This window comes from Phalacrocorax aristotelis, chromosome 11 (genome assembly GCF_949628215.1).
Source record: "Phalacrocorax aristotelis chromosome 11, bGulAri2.1, whole genome shotgun sequence".
Classification (NCBI taxonomy): Eukaryota; Metazoa; Chordata; class Aves; order Suliformes; family Phalacrocoracidae; genus Phalacrocorax; species Phalacrocorax aristotelis.
The window spans coordinates 21,482,949-21,498,859 of record NC_134286.1 but is presented as its reverse complement, the minus strand read 5'-3'; positions in this window follow the sequence as shown (position 1 = coordinate 21,498,859).

Sequence of the window (15,911 nt, the reverse complement as noted above, 5' to 3'; positions counted from 1 at the left end):
ATACATCCCAGGAGGAAAATAACTTAGTCAGAGAGTTCTCAAAGAAAGATAAAGAGTACAGACAGGAAAGCTATTGTGCATAAATCCAGGTGGAATCATAAGTCTTTCTCAAAATGCTAAAAGAATAAATCCCCCTCCCACAAGCTACATAAGAAGATGTGGTTCCCATCCACAACTGAGTGGCAAAGCAACTTCCCACATAGTCACATCTGCCTCCTTTTTCCTCTGTTCCATCACTTAAATTCTGTCCTGAGAGTAAACGCAAGAGGGGGGCAGGGGCTGTACACGTGCATTGTCAGGGGAAGGAAAAAAGGAGGGAAGAGGATTTGTACCTTAGATGTTTGCATATGAATTTGGCTTCAGCCTTCATCGCGTTTACATGCCTTTGAACACTTTCTGTTTCTTTCTGCATTCTTCGCTGCTCCATTTTATTTATTTTCACCTTCTGCTTCTCAGATCTTCTGCCAGACTGCTTATTTAATTCTACTTGTTGCACCAAAAACACCATTGTTGTCATCCAAATTAATCCCTGAACATAATAAAAACCTCAAAATAACTCAGACAACCAGTTTTCCATCCTTTGGTCTCACTTGAAGTACAGTATAAAAAACAGTACTTGGGAGCTCTGTTTACACAGGACCAGTCCTAGGCATGTGGCATTTTAGTAGGCAGGGGAGTTTTTTCCTTCCCTACCTAACTCCTTCCACCAGTTAAGGCTGCTCAGAGAGCCCCCACCCCACCCACCCCCACCTCCAGGCCAGTTAGCCCCTCTTCCAACTTAATCCATTGCAAGATTTAATGTTTTTCAAATAAACTCGGTGCTTTTCAAATATTGATGTGGCCTTCAGTGACAGGTTAGCTGAGAAGCAAGATAAACTAAGAGGACTTTTAGGGATGAGGGAAGAAAACCACCTCCTAAGAGTCTGTGGTGAAGCAGTAGGGATCTGGCTACAGATCTCCTATTAAGTCTCCTGTGTTCCTCTCCATTCAAACTGCACAGGGGGAAAAACAGGGGGGGAAAAAAACCAAGACAAGAAAAGAAGAAACACGATAGGACCCGTATTTTCCCCAAATCTGTATTGCCATTGTCTGCCCTCATCCTCAACATTTTCCCCGTGAAGGCTTCCCAGAGATGAGAAGGGCTCTGAAAAGACTAAACATTCTTTTGGTGCAGATCATATATCTATCCTTTTAACAGTCGATCAGGATGGAAGGGAGATGAAGTGAACGAACACAGCAGTCCATGCCACTAACCCAGTCAAGTATTCATTTCATGCCTCATGGGGAACAAAAGGGCAACGTCGTTCTGCTTGAGGAGCTGGACAATCCTTCTCAATCGAACGCTTCTGGTGCCAGCTGTGTGCGGGAGTGCTCTGCAGCAGAATGAAGAGGAAGAGCACAGGCAGGTGAAGATGCCCAGCAGATGACACAACGTGATCACAGGATAGCACCTGGTCAGCCAGTCAAATTTATAATTTTTAAGAACTATTTTTTAATATCTTTTTTAGGGAGGAGAAGAAAGAGAAAGTGTCAGATGCTGAAAGGAGGACTTGCTAGAGGAAGGAACGACAGTATCTAAGCACCCAGAAAGCAGTACAGACTCTACTCAGTTCTCTTACAAACTTCAATCTCACAACAATAACAAAAATTCTGAAACTGCAAATAAAGACTCAATCTTTTCTTGCTGGCTTTGTCCAGTCTGTCAGGATTGTATTTTTTCAAGGGTAGCTCATGGATTTCTTTTTCATTTCCTTGATTTGCACTAGATTGCAAATAAATATCATAAGGTGAGTTTAAACAGCACATCAGTGAGAAAAATATTCACTTGAAACACAAACAAAACACTTGAACTGGGACTATAATAATTTTTGAAGCTGTCTAGCTTTTAAAGGACTACTTTAGACCTTTTCTTACAGTCTCAAGGATTCCCTTTCATTTTATTTTTTCACGTAGAATTTACAATTATTCCTACTGTTTGTGACATCCAGTAGCGCTGCTAAATTAGAAAACCAGACTGGAACTTCAACAGCCTGTCTGAGTATTAACCAATCTCAACTCCTCCACTCTGACAAAGCCCTGGCTGGGAGATAAAAAAAGAAACACATACCTGCTTGTTAGGAGCTATTCACGCCAACTCTTCCTTCCCCTTGCACTAATCACAAATTAGAAAGCATGTTAATATTGTCAACACAGAGAGGTTATACAAAGCCAGAGAGAAATAAATTAGAAAATTAACAAAACCTTTGAACCGATGCTTATGCTGCTTCAGCAAAGAATGAATTGGCTAGAGTACACGCAGGCTGCTGTCTAGTCTGTGGGTACTATTGTAGCAAATAGTGTAGTTTTAAAAGTAAGTCCTTAAAAATAAAGATTGTGATTAAGCCCAAAACATCTTAAGCATTCACTTTTTACATTCAGGATCTCACTTGATTTTGCCGTTCGTTGATTTGGGGAAGTCAAACTGTAGTTTTCTGCTTCACTTTCTCTTCGTACCAGGTTCGCTTTTTAACTCTGACACTAAACACAGCAGGATTGAGTTTAAATAAAAACATGCGGTTTCCAGTGGTCTTGTGGATATATTTTCTGACTCAGAGATATTCCCGCTCATATCAGACTCTGTAAAAAGCAAAACAAAAAGCAAAGTCTAACCCACATTTTAGTCCTAAGATATCTGCCAGTGGTCCTTTAATCCTGAAAGATAAAACTACAATAAGATCACTACATTTATGAGGAGCAAAAAGCCCTCCTAAAACAAAGCCTTAAAACTGTGGGGTTTTTTCCTGAGTATTTTATCATGCACTGAAACAGCCGACTGCGTCAGAAGGTCTGAGACATGAGCAAAGGCTGTTTCAACATTGACACTTCCAGCCCCAGCAGAATAATTATTATGTTATTTGAAAAATTAGTTTCCACCTTGTAGCTGCTCTTTCTCATGCCAGTGTTTCTGTCCTCTCAGCACTGCTTAGGAGGGATGCTCTTCCTTATTTTAACTTATCTGCCATCAGTAAGGGGTGACCGATAGAGAAGAAGAAAGCAGCGCACATAGCTGCCTCTCCACATCTCTGAAATCCTTTGAACTAGAAGCCCTTCAAAGCTTTCACTGAAAGGCAGGTTTCTGCACTTGGACTGGGGCTGATATCCCTGAACCATAATATTTACATTCTTTCTCTTTTATATTGCTTTTCCTTAGCACTTCCATGAGACACTTAAAAATAGAAGGTGAGACACTGTAACTAGACCGAAGGCTATTTAGTGGCATAGTGCTCCCCATGGCTTGCCCATGCCTACTCCTTTGTGATGGGTAGGGGAAATACCTACTAGGTCAACTGGTGCATCTCTTCCTACTCCTGCCAGTGCAAGGTTACGCCACCGCACCTCTCCGCACTGGCTCACGGCCAAGAGACTACAGCGTCACTGGCACAGGTTATGTCATGAAGGCTGCTGAGAGCTTTTAGTTGCTTGCTGGCTTGGAAAGCTAAATTCTCATGGAGGATCTATTCGAGGTGCTTCCTCAGTTTATCTGACTTTCATGTCACTTTGTCTGCTGTCCGTGACTGTTCTGAGAGGTTATCTGACATTGCAGCATTTCAGCAAAATTCTAGGAATTTTCTCTTTTCTAATTCATTGTCATGATTTTTCAAGCAAATTTAGTTGCCTTTTCAATGTCACTTTCTCAAGGTCTCCTTATAGTAATTAATCTCTTGAATACCAAAATCTAATACAGAAACAATAAAAAGTTTCATTCTGTCTAAGGCCTTTCATCCCAGGAGGTTTTTCTGCATATGTGATCTGCTTCATAGTGTGGAAGCAGTGAGACCTGCCCGCCTTCTTGCTGCCTTTTCAGCTTTCTTCACAAGTTGCCAATACTACCACACAAATAATCTCAGCGTGAGAACGAGATCAAATCTTAATACTGCTCCGCCAAATTATTCAATTTATATGCACATGGGTGTCCACTGTGCCGGTGCTGCATCCCATGCATTTCAGTGAGGGCATGGTAATTCACACTCTGCACAGTTAAAACACAAAACTGTGCTACAACTAGAAAAAGAATGAAAAATAATACTGTCTCCAGCTGAAGGATAATACACAGAAGAAATGCTTCTTGAAATTACTGGTATCGGTCATCATTTCTTCATAAACCTGCATTTACGCAGCTTAGAATGCAGCAATGTTAAAATGCATCTGATGTTTTTTCATTCCAAATGCATTTCTTTTCTACAACTAATGTTTAAAACTATTTAACTGTATTTCAGCTGTGAAAAGTATAGAGTGACTAAATGATTTAACTAATTTTGAAAATCCAAATGTTGGCCTAGTTTTTCAAAAATCACAGCTGAAATGATTCTTCTAAGAAGTTTCATTCAGCTACCAGTGCAGAGGTTACTGTTTGTTCATATTCTTTTTCTTACAGAAGCCAGCAGAGCCATCTCTACTCACACTTTCCGAGACCATTTGTGTGGTTTTTGTAACACACAAAACAAATTAAACACATCCTGGAACAGAAAAAATAATAATAAAATCTTCCTATCATGAAAACAAGTCTTCTACTTATTATTAATTACACTTTACAATCTAAAATATTTAAGGACTTAAAAAGAATGGCTTACCACCATGAAAAAAATCCATTCTATGTAGTGTATTATACATGAGTATACGCACAAAATTGAGACACACGGATTATGATTTCTTACCTGAAAGAAGACTGTATAGTATGCTAGAGTCATTAATTATGACAGTTATGCTGTTTCCATTAGAGTTTCACTATAAATATAAAAGCTGTATATATGCATCCACACGCACGTGCACACACACAGAGGTATTCATCAGTGTTGGTGACTGCAGTTCCGGCTCAGTGAAACAAACATCGTTGCAGTTCACCCTCCTGTCATGTTTACAATTACTGCAGCTTTCCACTCCTTCCCATGCACATTTATGCATTCCACAAAAGCAGAAGGCTACGCTCAGAAGCTTTTCCAAGTGATTTTGAGAGTATGGTATAAACAACATTGAAATCAAAATAGTTCCACTGCAAAATACCTCAGGTACTCAGTGGACCCAATATGCTGAGAGATAAAACATTACAGGCACAGTTATTGATTGTGCCCGTGGGACCCCTGCAGCTTCTGCAGAACCGTATGAACCAGAACGACGAGGGTTGCATAGTTTCAAATGCTGAAGACCCAACGCCATTTAAGCATCCCCTCAGATTAACAGAATCAGCAGGTGCTGCATTGGCACAACACGTGGCTCACAACTCGAAAAGAGCACTTAGTCACTTCGCAACTATATCCTGCATCTGCAATAGATGGCTAATACACTCACACTATTATCTATCAGTCTTTCTGATATCCCTTACAGGGTCCAGGTATCCTTGGTTTCATTTCCACTTCTATTCCTTGTGGTCTTCCCATTTCTCCCTCCTTAAGTTTGCTTCTTCCTCGCTTTATTTTGTGACTGAGTTTTTGCTGCTCTTTACGCTTGATTAGTCTCTCATTTTGTCTGCCAAATGACCTCTCAGTTTAGATTCCTCCTCAAGACGATTAATTTCTCCACCTCTACCCTTTCCTTTAAATGCAACCAATGGCTTGTCTCTTTCAGGCTGCAAATCTTTTCACTAGGGCTTACGCTCTCAGTGTTTATTTGTACAATATCTGATTAATTTGTAATCCTTTGAAAATTCTTACTAATATTTTAGTAGGGTTTTTTTCCCCTCACGCTTAGGAAGTGATACAGTGTTTGTCTTTTCTGAAGCCAGAGAGATAAAACGGTCATCCATAACTAGATGTACAAAGCACAGTGGAAAAATTAGGTGGTTTCAGCCAGAAAAACTAACAATCAAGAACTTTTTGGCAAGTCTGAATTTTAACTTAAAGCTGCAAAATACATCATTTGAGACAGTTTCAAGCCTTGACCAAATCTTTACTGGAAATTACAGTAGCAAAACAAAGCAGAGTCTCCTGAGACACCCTCACATCTCAGCAAACATTGTTAATCACCTGGCAGCTTACGAGCATTTATTTCACATAAGAGTGAATGTTCCAGATGATTCTGGAATTTGATGGAAAAGATTGTTGAATTCAATAATACTAAAAACTCTGGCAGCACTAGTCAATGTCAAACTTGCTGGGCCCAAAATATGATTTCTCTTAAAATATTATTTCCTTCTCATAGAGTTGAAATGCTGTAAGGCTCCAACTTACACTTGTTCTTTGCAAGACCAACTGGCTAGAAATTTTACAGACAAAACCCAAACAATTCACTGCGGGGCCCCACCATAAACAAAGTCATATACGAATGCTATTTTTATTACAAAAGCTGTAAAGGTTTCCTGGAAGCTCATCTGTGAAGTTGCTGAATACTACATACCTAACCAAGGTTTCCGTGATACTGCCTCCAACTCCATGGACTTTCCAGGAGGCAGGAAGATTTTGAATATCCCTCTCCTCTTCCAGTAGAAGTGTTCAGGTTAAAGGAGAGTATCATTATGCAGAGTCTTATGAATTTATTATTCTGATTAAGCATTTCTTTTTTCATTCTGGAGATAGCAGTAGCAGCCATGCACAGATCACTTAATTGCCTTTCTGACTTCTCATTTCTGAGTTTTCATTTGAGTGCCTGGAGAGAACAATATTGCCTTTAATAAGTGGAAGATGTGACAAAGAGAGAGACCTTTTTGCACTATGTGACAAACTAGTTTCATTCTCTCTCCTCCTGTCTTACATCCTCAGAGTGAGGCATTTCTTCATTTCTTCTCCAGTTCGTTTTACAATCGCAGCTGCTGTCAGTCACGCTTTCACATATAGGTCACCAGCCCTGAAAAGCAGTGGAGGCACACGATAATACAATTCCCATGAAGCTGACCTTTTCCAATAAGTTGATTTTATTTTTCCAGACCAAGCTTGTATCAACAATATCCCACCAAATAAATATAGCTGAGAAAATAAAGAGCCCAAACACTATATGGACAAGCTGCAGCAATGCCATTAATCTGCTCACCTGCCTGCCCTGCCTCCTCCCACCCCAGCCTCACATCAGCCTAAGATCTTTCAGATGTCTTTAGTGTTTAGTTAAACAAAGAAGGTCTTTTCCTCTGTTCCAAGACTTATCTTTCAGTTACTTGCCTAAACAGTTATAAGTGACAGTTTTTGGCATATAGCCTTTTGTCTCCTTTCTAGCATTATGTAGAACACCCAGCGCTTCAGCTCCTTTGCCCTCCGTTCTCCTCCTACATCTTGTTACATCTCTGGTGGAAATTTCTCAGAGGATCAACAACAAAACATGTTCAACTTGTAATAAATTCAGCACATAATAGATGAATCCCTGATCCTAACTGGTCCTTGGATGCTATCATAATACAAAGTGACACCATATATTTTTGGTTTTAAAATAGGCTTCCGATTCATGCTCCCCTGTTATTGGCAAGACCACGTGAGCACGACAGAAATAAACTGGGCGACCTCCATGTCAGCTGGATCTGGTTTAGGTTGTGCTCACAGAACAAAAATGGGAGAAGAGGGAGCCAACAAGCAGCACTTTGGACTTCAGTCTTCCTCCCCCCGCCTTAGTGCGTACCTGAGCCCCCTGCAGGGCTATGCTACCAGCCTCTAGAGCTTCCTTCTGGCTTAAACTTCTGCTTGTTTCACAGCGTCATCTCTCAACATATTTCCAAATTCTACAAACAAACAGCATTAGCCTATTATTTCTTACAATCTAAAGACAAGTGTCAGAAAGCAAACTACTATCAAGCAGGCGAGCTCTAAATGTCTTTCTAAACAGAGATTACTTTGTTGAATAAAAAGCATTTCAGAACCAAGGAACGATCATGTTTATTTGCCTGTCTCCTTGATGAACAGAACCTCTTATGTTCAAAGAGATTTTGCTCAGAAAGCTCAGTTTTTAGAACCGCAACCCTGAGCATTCCCATTAGGTTCTCCTTGCAGTTTCAACTTTTGCCAGCAACAGACAGACAAACCTGCTGGGTGTGGTCTGATGCACATCCAGGAGGAGCCTCAGACCATATGTTTCTAATGGTTCTAATCTATGATCAAATCAATCTAAAAGAACAAAAGCTGCGTGAAAGGAGAAAAGAACTTCATCTAGAAAAGAAAGAAAATTCAATCGAGTGTCATTTTCTGAGACATTTAAATGGTGCTACGTCTGTCAGCAGGTGCTAAACACATGGGAGCCTTCCCCAGTGATCAGTGCCTTCCCCTCAGTGTACAGATCAATGGCTTCTAGTCCTGAGCCACAAACCACAAGACGGGTGAGCAGCTTTTCTAGCAGAAAACATAAAAGGATTTGCCTTTAAAAAAAAAAAAAATTATAAAAAGACCCTCCCACAAAACCCTCTCTTGTCCTTCAGGACCCTTTAGACATCCACTTCTTAGCCTTTTCTTCATATTGCCAATTGTAGAGGTGTTGAGAATTACAGGGCAATAGACATGTTTAAATAGTGTGTTTGTATGATGCGATGCACTCATTCGTGCAGAGATGCAGGTTAAGAGAGAGATATGGAATTTATAATGTGGTAGCACAACATTGTAGGGGAATACAATAATATGCGACTACTGTACCTCAAGTACTTGGGGTTAAACCTGTTCAAACTGGTAAATGCACTTTTCAGAATAACCTTATATACATTTATAACCATATATATATTTATTAAAAAATAATTACATACTGGATTGTTCCATAGTGGTGCCAGATGACAGTGTCCAAATTTGGGTTCCCACATAAAATACCCTATACCAGCCGCTCGTAACAAGAGAGTAAATTCACAGCTGAGCTGTCTGCATGTAGTGCCCACCTGGACGTGGTCCCTCTGCACTAGCGTCCCACCTCTCTGCCAACACAACCATCCCTGGCCCAGACAGCTCTCTTCCCCAATACCACACGGCCTTTGCCTGGCTCTGCACCGCTCCGCTGCCCATGTCAGGTACAGCAGTGTTTTGTGGCCTCTTGGCCGTAGCGGACTGAGGACGCTGTTGTTCTGCATGTGCCAGCACAGAAGGACGGTGCCCGATCGGTGCAGAGAGGCATCATTAAACGTGTAGGGAGAAAAGCAGGTCTGTGGGTTTCCCTGTGCTGTGAGCCTCTCCCTCCTGCATCCCCTGAGAAGCTAGGCTGAGTCTAACCAGGGAGGTGGATGAAAAGGATCACTAGCTTATTTTGCTACATCACAGCACATTCCTAGGACCCCAGCCCTTAGGGGCTTTACTGAACTTGCTGTGTATTACACTCATTTGGCTGTCTCATTAAACACTACATTTGGCAAATTATACCTGCCTTAGGCCGTGTCTACACTGTAAAGCTTTGCCAGAGTTTTGCACACCCAAGGTCAGCTCAGGGCACGGAAAATGCACATCCTGTAGCTGACACGGTTACATTGGTGGGACTCCAGGGACTGATATATCTGTGCTAGCAACAGAGTCCATGTCAGTGTATATTCTGCTGTTTAGGAAGGTGAAGTCCCTAGAACAGTGTAAACCTTTCTGACAGTATATACTGTGCCTCCACAAGGTAGTCTGCCTTGTAGCCACAGCAAATAATAGTTTTTGCTGGGTGCACAAGACCTACTAATTGCAAGTTCTACTTGTACATTCCCATCTGGCTTCTCTTTGTTCACTTTCTCTTCCTTATACACCTTATAGCTCCCCAGCCTTTACTTTGGAAAAGACTCACAGTTGCCCCAGGATGTAACAGAAATTCTCTGTGAATTTTTCATGTTGTGTTTACAAAATACGCAGGCTAAAACATGCTTGTGGAGCTCAGTTTCTTGCAGATACCAATTATAGGAAGGCTCTTTTTGTTAAAAATACTATCAACATTTCACTGGGGGAGACATGTTTAATACCAAGAATGCAAACTGATGGGAGCCGAGGGAGTCAGTGATATGCAAAGAGGGCAACACCAGGTCTTTTGGATTGTCACTGACACATCATGACAAACAATCCCAAACATGTTCTGTGCAAAATAAACTATGCCCTTTCTCCTTAAAATAAACATCCTTGATATACTCACTGAAACCAGGAATGTGCCATTACTAATGATAATGTGGTGCAGGAGACAGCTTTTCTTAAGGTTACCCAAAATATTTTTGCTGCTTCATCAGATGTATTGTTAGAGCTCACCAAACCCAGAGCTGTGGTGCACCTGTTTTCTCTCAGACACATCTTATTTTTCTTCCTTGGAAGTCCCAGCTGGCGTCCAGGTTTTCTTAAATTGCTACCAGAGCTAATTGCTAAATTGCTACCAGAGCAATGCCCCAGAAGATGGGGAATTGCTTTCTGTGGTGAAAGATGAACAAATAGGTGGACTCAGTTGACCAGAATGGCCAATGAGAAGGAAAGAGCTGGTGCTAACACCAGCAAGGGAGGGAAGAGGGGAGGCAGCGGCTGTAGCCAGGCAGGCAACCACAGCAGTTTCAGGGGCCTTGACCTGGGGGTGCTTGAAGGAGGAGAATTTTAGGGAGGCTCAGGGGAGAAAGGAGTAGGTTGAGGCTGGTAAAAAGCTGGCAAACAGCTGGTTCTGTTGGGAGTCACTCAGTTCTGAAATCATGAACTTGGGGAAAATACCTGCTGAAGCCCAGATTTGCTCCACCTGAAGGCACAGAAGGCAGTCTGTTTTCTTCATTTGTTTTTTATTTCTTTTGATTGTTTGGATGCTCTGTGATATTATTCCAATAGTATTTTTGAGAGGTTTCTCATTTAAGTAGATACTGAATGCAGCCCAGTGGAATGGCTTCTCAGCCTGTGACTGGACTCTGAAGCATTTCTTCCCTAACAGAAAAATTAATCTCACACCATAACTGCCACAAACCCAGCAACAGAAACAGCAAATGGCAAAAGCTAAGAATAGGTGATGGTTTTGAACTTGTATCCAGTCAGGGAAGAGAAACAGAATTCAACTCACTCAGCCAGCTCACAATTTGGTAACAGCTTTGTTGAAACACTTGCAGAGAAATTATTGACCACAACACCATGCATGTTGTTAAAACCAGCAATAACAACAAAGAATACCACCACTAAAACCCTGTTCTCAGGGGCCTATAATACTAAAATAATAATGATAATTAAAAAAGTTAAGTAAATCTGGGAAATTGTATGCACACACAACAGAAAAGACTGCTTCCCTGTGATAATCATCTCAAGAGGCTGTATCGACATTTTCGCATCAGGAAATCAAACAAACATTATCCCATGTGTGCAGTGAACTTTCTTGCAACAAGCAAACTAGAATTATTTTCTTAACAAACCTACAACAGACAAAAGCACTAGTGAGAAAGATCAAGACTAAGAGAAAAAATAGTGATACTGATGAAAACAAAAGTTTGGCAAGATGCAACTGAATGCTTTCTTCCTTGCCAGTGACAAGCGGCCGGAATTTACAGACGTCGATTACTTACGGCTGGTGTTGCACAGAGGCAGCTTTGCAAGGTGCTGTGTGCTATGTGAACAGGACCCAGATCACCTCACCAGAAACTGAGGTGTGCACTTCATGCTGCTGGGGCACCTTGGAAAATACCCAGAAGTAATAAAGAGGAACAAACAGATGATGCAAACAGATATGTATATAAGCTCAAACTGCCCAGTCAAGGCTAGATGGGATTTCTCTTTGGGGATTTGATCTCAAGAAGAAAACAGCTAGGCATGAGAAAACTCACAAACTGATGAATACCAAGACTTGGTATTTTTCAGCAAAAACACTGCTTGAGGGATCTCAGGGAGTATCACTATAAAGGCTGTATTGCAGGGCATGCTTCCTGCATGCAAACTTGCAAAGCGTGTTAAAATGTAATGCATATTATAAGGGACAAAACTTTGTTATAAGGGAAAGCCTCAGTCGCCCCACACCGAACATGGACTATTACCTCTAAGAACACAAGCACAGTCAAGTCATGTTAAACTTTGTCTGCATCACGTTGCCATTGATTTCACACATGAAAGAGAGGTTGGGACACTGCACTAGCAGGCAGGGAAAATAGCATTAGAGATGGGTTTAAGAGTTATTTTAGGGTGGATTCTTTTCTTAAAAGTCTTCGATCCAAAGAGCATTAGTTGCTACCAAACTAAACCACACTGAAAACAGCGCAGGGTGTTTGTTGCATTTCTCTAAGCAGTCCAGCATCTCTAGATTTGTATTTGCCAGTTTCCTTTCCCTTATTACCTCACCTCCCTTATGTTAGGGAATGGAGCCCTGAACAAGAAGGGTTAGCCTCCTGTGAGGGTAGTTACATTACCAACAGTAATAAACAAGCAGTATCCATTTTAAACTTAGGAAGGTCTAAAAAGAGATTCAGGGAAATGCTCATTCCCTGCTTTCATTTTCAGGAAAAGGAAAAAAAAATCTTCAGGGGAATTAAGGGGGAGGGGGCAATTCTTCCCTAGAGGTTCAAATATATCTCCCAGGCAGCACAAAAAAAATGTTGGTATTCTGTACCACCCAGTGCCTGCCCACTTCTATGCTTGATTACCCCAATAAATCAGAAAACCTGTTTGTTACAGGCTCTCCTTCCATTACAGCTGTTGCTCTGGTTAACATCTTCTGAATCATCCAATTCATCAGGATCACATACATGGGGTTTTAATCCTTTGATTTTTTAAGTTACTTTGTTCTGAATTTTTCGCTTCATCCCCTTACTGACAGAGGAACTGGATAAAGATAAATAAGTCAGAGTAGCATTGTTTTTTATCCCTGCTTTTTATTTTGCAAGGGGAATAGGGAGGGGGGAAGAGGGTTGCTCTCCATTTCACAGTTCTTTAGCGGTATCACTCAGCGTTGACGTTGCAGCCTGAAATTCAAAGAGTCTGAAAACCAGTGCTGAACTTCTGAAGTACAGTTAGCCCTATTGTGTTCTCACAGTCATTAAAATGCTATCTTTGAAAAATGTATATTAAATAGACAAATAGCTTGGTGGTTATTCCAAGCCCTCCATCACTACTGTGCCTTTCAGTACTAATTTCTGTAAAAGGAACAAAACAGGGAATTGAGTTACAACTGAAGGGTAATTGCTACATAAATTATACGGAGTGTCAAAGCTGGAAAGGGAAATGGGGAACACAGTAGGTCAAATGCTTGGTAATGGGCTATCGAGTCATTCACCTGCTCAAATCAAAATCAGACATGAGTACACCCATTGGAAGGACACAGGAGAACATACTCTATAACACCGTGTCTTTCGGAGTGATTTTAGGACTAATGCACACAAACACACACACCCCCAATATTCATTCACATGCCTTCAGAAGTCACTCTCCACATGTCTGCAGGCCAACCCACTCCATGAGGTTACTTGCTAGGCTACAGGCAAATGAAGAATATGAGGAGACCAACTGCTTTAAGAATGGTGACAATACAAACCTGCACACCTGTGGGGGACTTCAGCAGCAAGGCAGCCACCTCCTCCTCAGGGAGGGCTGAAGCAGACAAATACTAAGTCCTTGATGAAAAAACTAACTACATCCTCTGCCTGCCCAGTGCCCAGCATACAGGAATCCCAGTCTCTAGGCTCCTCTGCAATATAATAAATTGTAACAGCCCATAGCTAAAGGGAAGACACCAATCTCTAATGGTGCTAGTTGATTTTTACAAAGTAGCACATATGCACATAAAGATATGAGAAAGAGGAGTGATGAATAAACCTCAAATTGTTCTATGATTTCACTATTGATCTGACACCCTTTGTTTTGAAAATCAGACTGCATATTTCTTGGTAAAAATGAGCTCTACAGTGACTCCTGAGACTGATTTTTTCCAAGTCTTAGCTTCAGGATACAGGATTTTACCCCTTATCCCTTCACGACAGAGGATTTTAAACCCAAACGTAGACTATTTATAAGAGAAAAAAATGAACTTTGATAGAGAAGGAACATCTCTAATATTTCACATACCTCATGTTGGGTAAGACTCACACCAGCGTTTATAAATTCTTTAGGATGAAAATATTACAGCCTTCCTTTTCTATCCTCCTCACCTGCTTTTTTCCATCTATTTTTTCCCCTTTCAATAATGGCAAAACCTTATGCATTACAAGAAAGTATTTTATTGACCAGTATAATGGATTCAAGATCTGAATCCAAGGTTACCAAATGAAAAAGTACCTGTCTAGCCATAATATGTCAGAAGGAACGAGTCTTTAATTATTGAGTTCCTATAAATATGATCAAGGATTTTGCTTCTGATTAATTTCCTGAGAGCCATTAGGAATATATGGATCCAAAAAGAAAAGTCTATGGCATCAACAAAAGTACAATTTCTGGCCTCTCATATTTAAGGTAGAGAAAGGCAGACAAAGAAAACATGAATAAAAGAAAAAATAAAGCACGTACACGAGCCTTCCTTGAAAAATCTGTCTGCTATTTGCTACAGAAAGACTTAAATAGCTGGTTTTGATTGAATTTATCTGGTGTATTAAGCACTCATAGAAAATATTTTGCACTAAATGCTTTGAGCTCTTGCGCTGATTGGACACAGTTGCACAGTATAAATCTCACCTGTTGTGGAAAACCATAAAATAATAAACTAAACTTGAACAGAAGGAATTTGTGAAGATCCTCAGCAGCAAAGAAAGCAGTTTTTCCACAGACTATCTCCTACAAGTAGGGGCTCCACAAGCAATACATGTGGGTTATCAGTAATGAACTGTAGGCCCAGTCCTGCAAGGAGCTGAAGTTAGCGGAGCTGCTCAAGAGAGACATTTAAGACTTTTCAGGAACACACCTGTATTCCACAAATGACAAAGAGGACAATATTGGAGTACCCTCCCCTTACCAGAAAATGCCACCTCCTTGTTACTGTAGGAAAATTCCCTCAAACAGAAAAAAAAGATTCAAAAGTAGTAGTACCATGCAACGTCTACCCCTGGTTGCGGAAGCCAAACATAGGCCAGGGCCAAATAGTATACTGTAAGAATAAAAAGACAAGATCTACACCAAGGGAGACGAAAATGTGGCACATAGAAAGGTAGCATAAATAGTCCAGCAGGAACATTTATCAGACTGCGATGAAGCTTGTGCTGACAAACAGAAATGGCATTGCTCAGAAAACAGGTCGGAAAAGATGACGCTGTTTTTTAGAATCACTTGTTGAAAAGAAAGAAGAAAAAAAAAAGCCAAATAGCAACACATCCCTGAATATCCAACTTCAAAAATAGAGATTGGACTTGGTAAAGGTTACTATTATTCTTTATAAACCAGGAAAGACTTTTTACTTTTCAGTCTATAATTAGACTTCAATGGAAAGTTACATTGTAAGCTCAAGAAAATTGCCAAACTTTCAATACAATTTGAAGAATAGTACAATCTTTATTCAAGTCTGGTCTAGACGCATGTTATATTTTAACAAGTACTTTTGCATTGGAAAAGTTCTCAGTCACAGCAAATTTTTAGTACCACTGGAACCAGATATTTCAAAATATGTAGAGAAACAGATCATTGTAAAAGAGACATCAAAAGTTTTACCTTGAAGCTCTCCAAAGCATCTGAGTATAGCGGGGATAAGAATAATGAAGGCCTACTGCCCACCTCCATGCCCCCTACCCTGTGGGACTGCTTATTTTGCAGTCCTCCATGAACATCATTGGCTCATGGAGGCCTTGGTGGATGATGGGTCCTCGTCACATCATCATCATAACTTTGTACAGTTGGCAGCCTTTCTTCCAAGCCAGTCAGAACACACTTAGCTCAGATATTGAATTTCCTTTCACCTCTCCAGAGTCTGGTCTTTCCAACTCGGGGTTAAGCTTATTTGCAATTCATGGGGAAACAGATTGCTGCTGTTGCTGTTGTCTGCACTGTGCATGGCTTATGAACAAAGAACTCTGGTTTCTAGTGCTCTTGCAACTCTTTAAACAGTCACTCCCTAAACGAAAATTTCCTGAAATCCAACCCTCAGATCTGAACCTCTTGAAA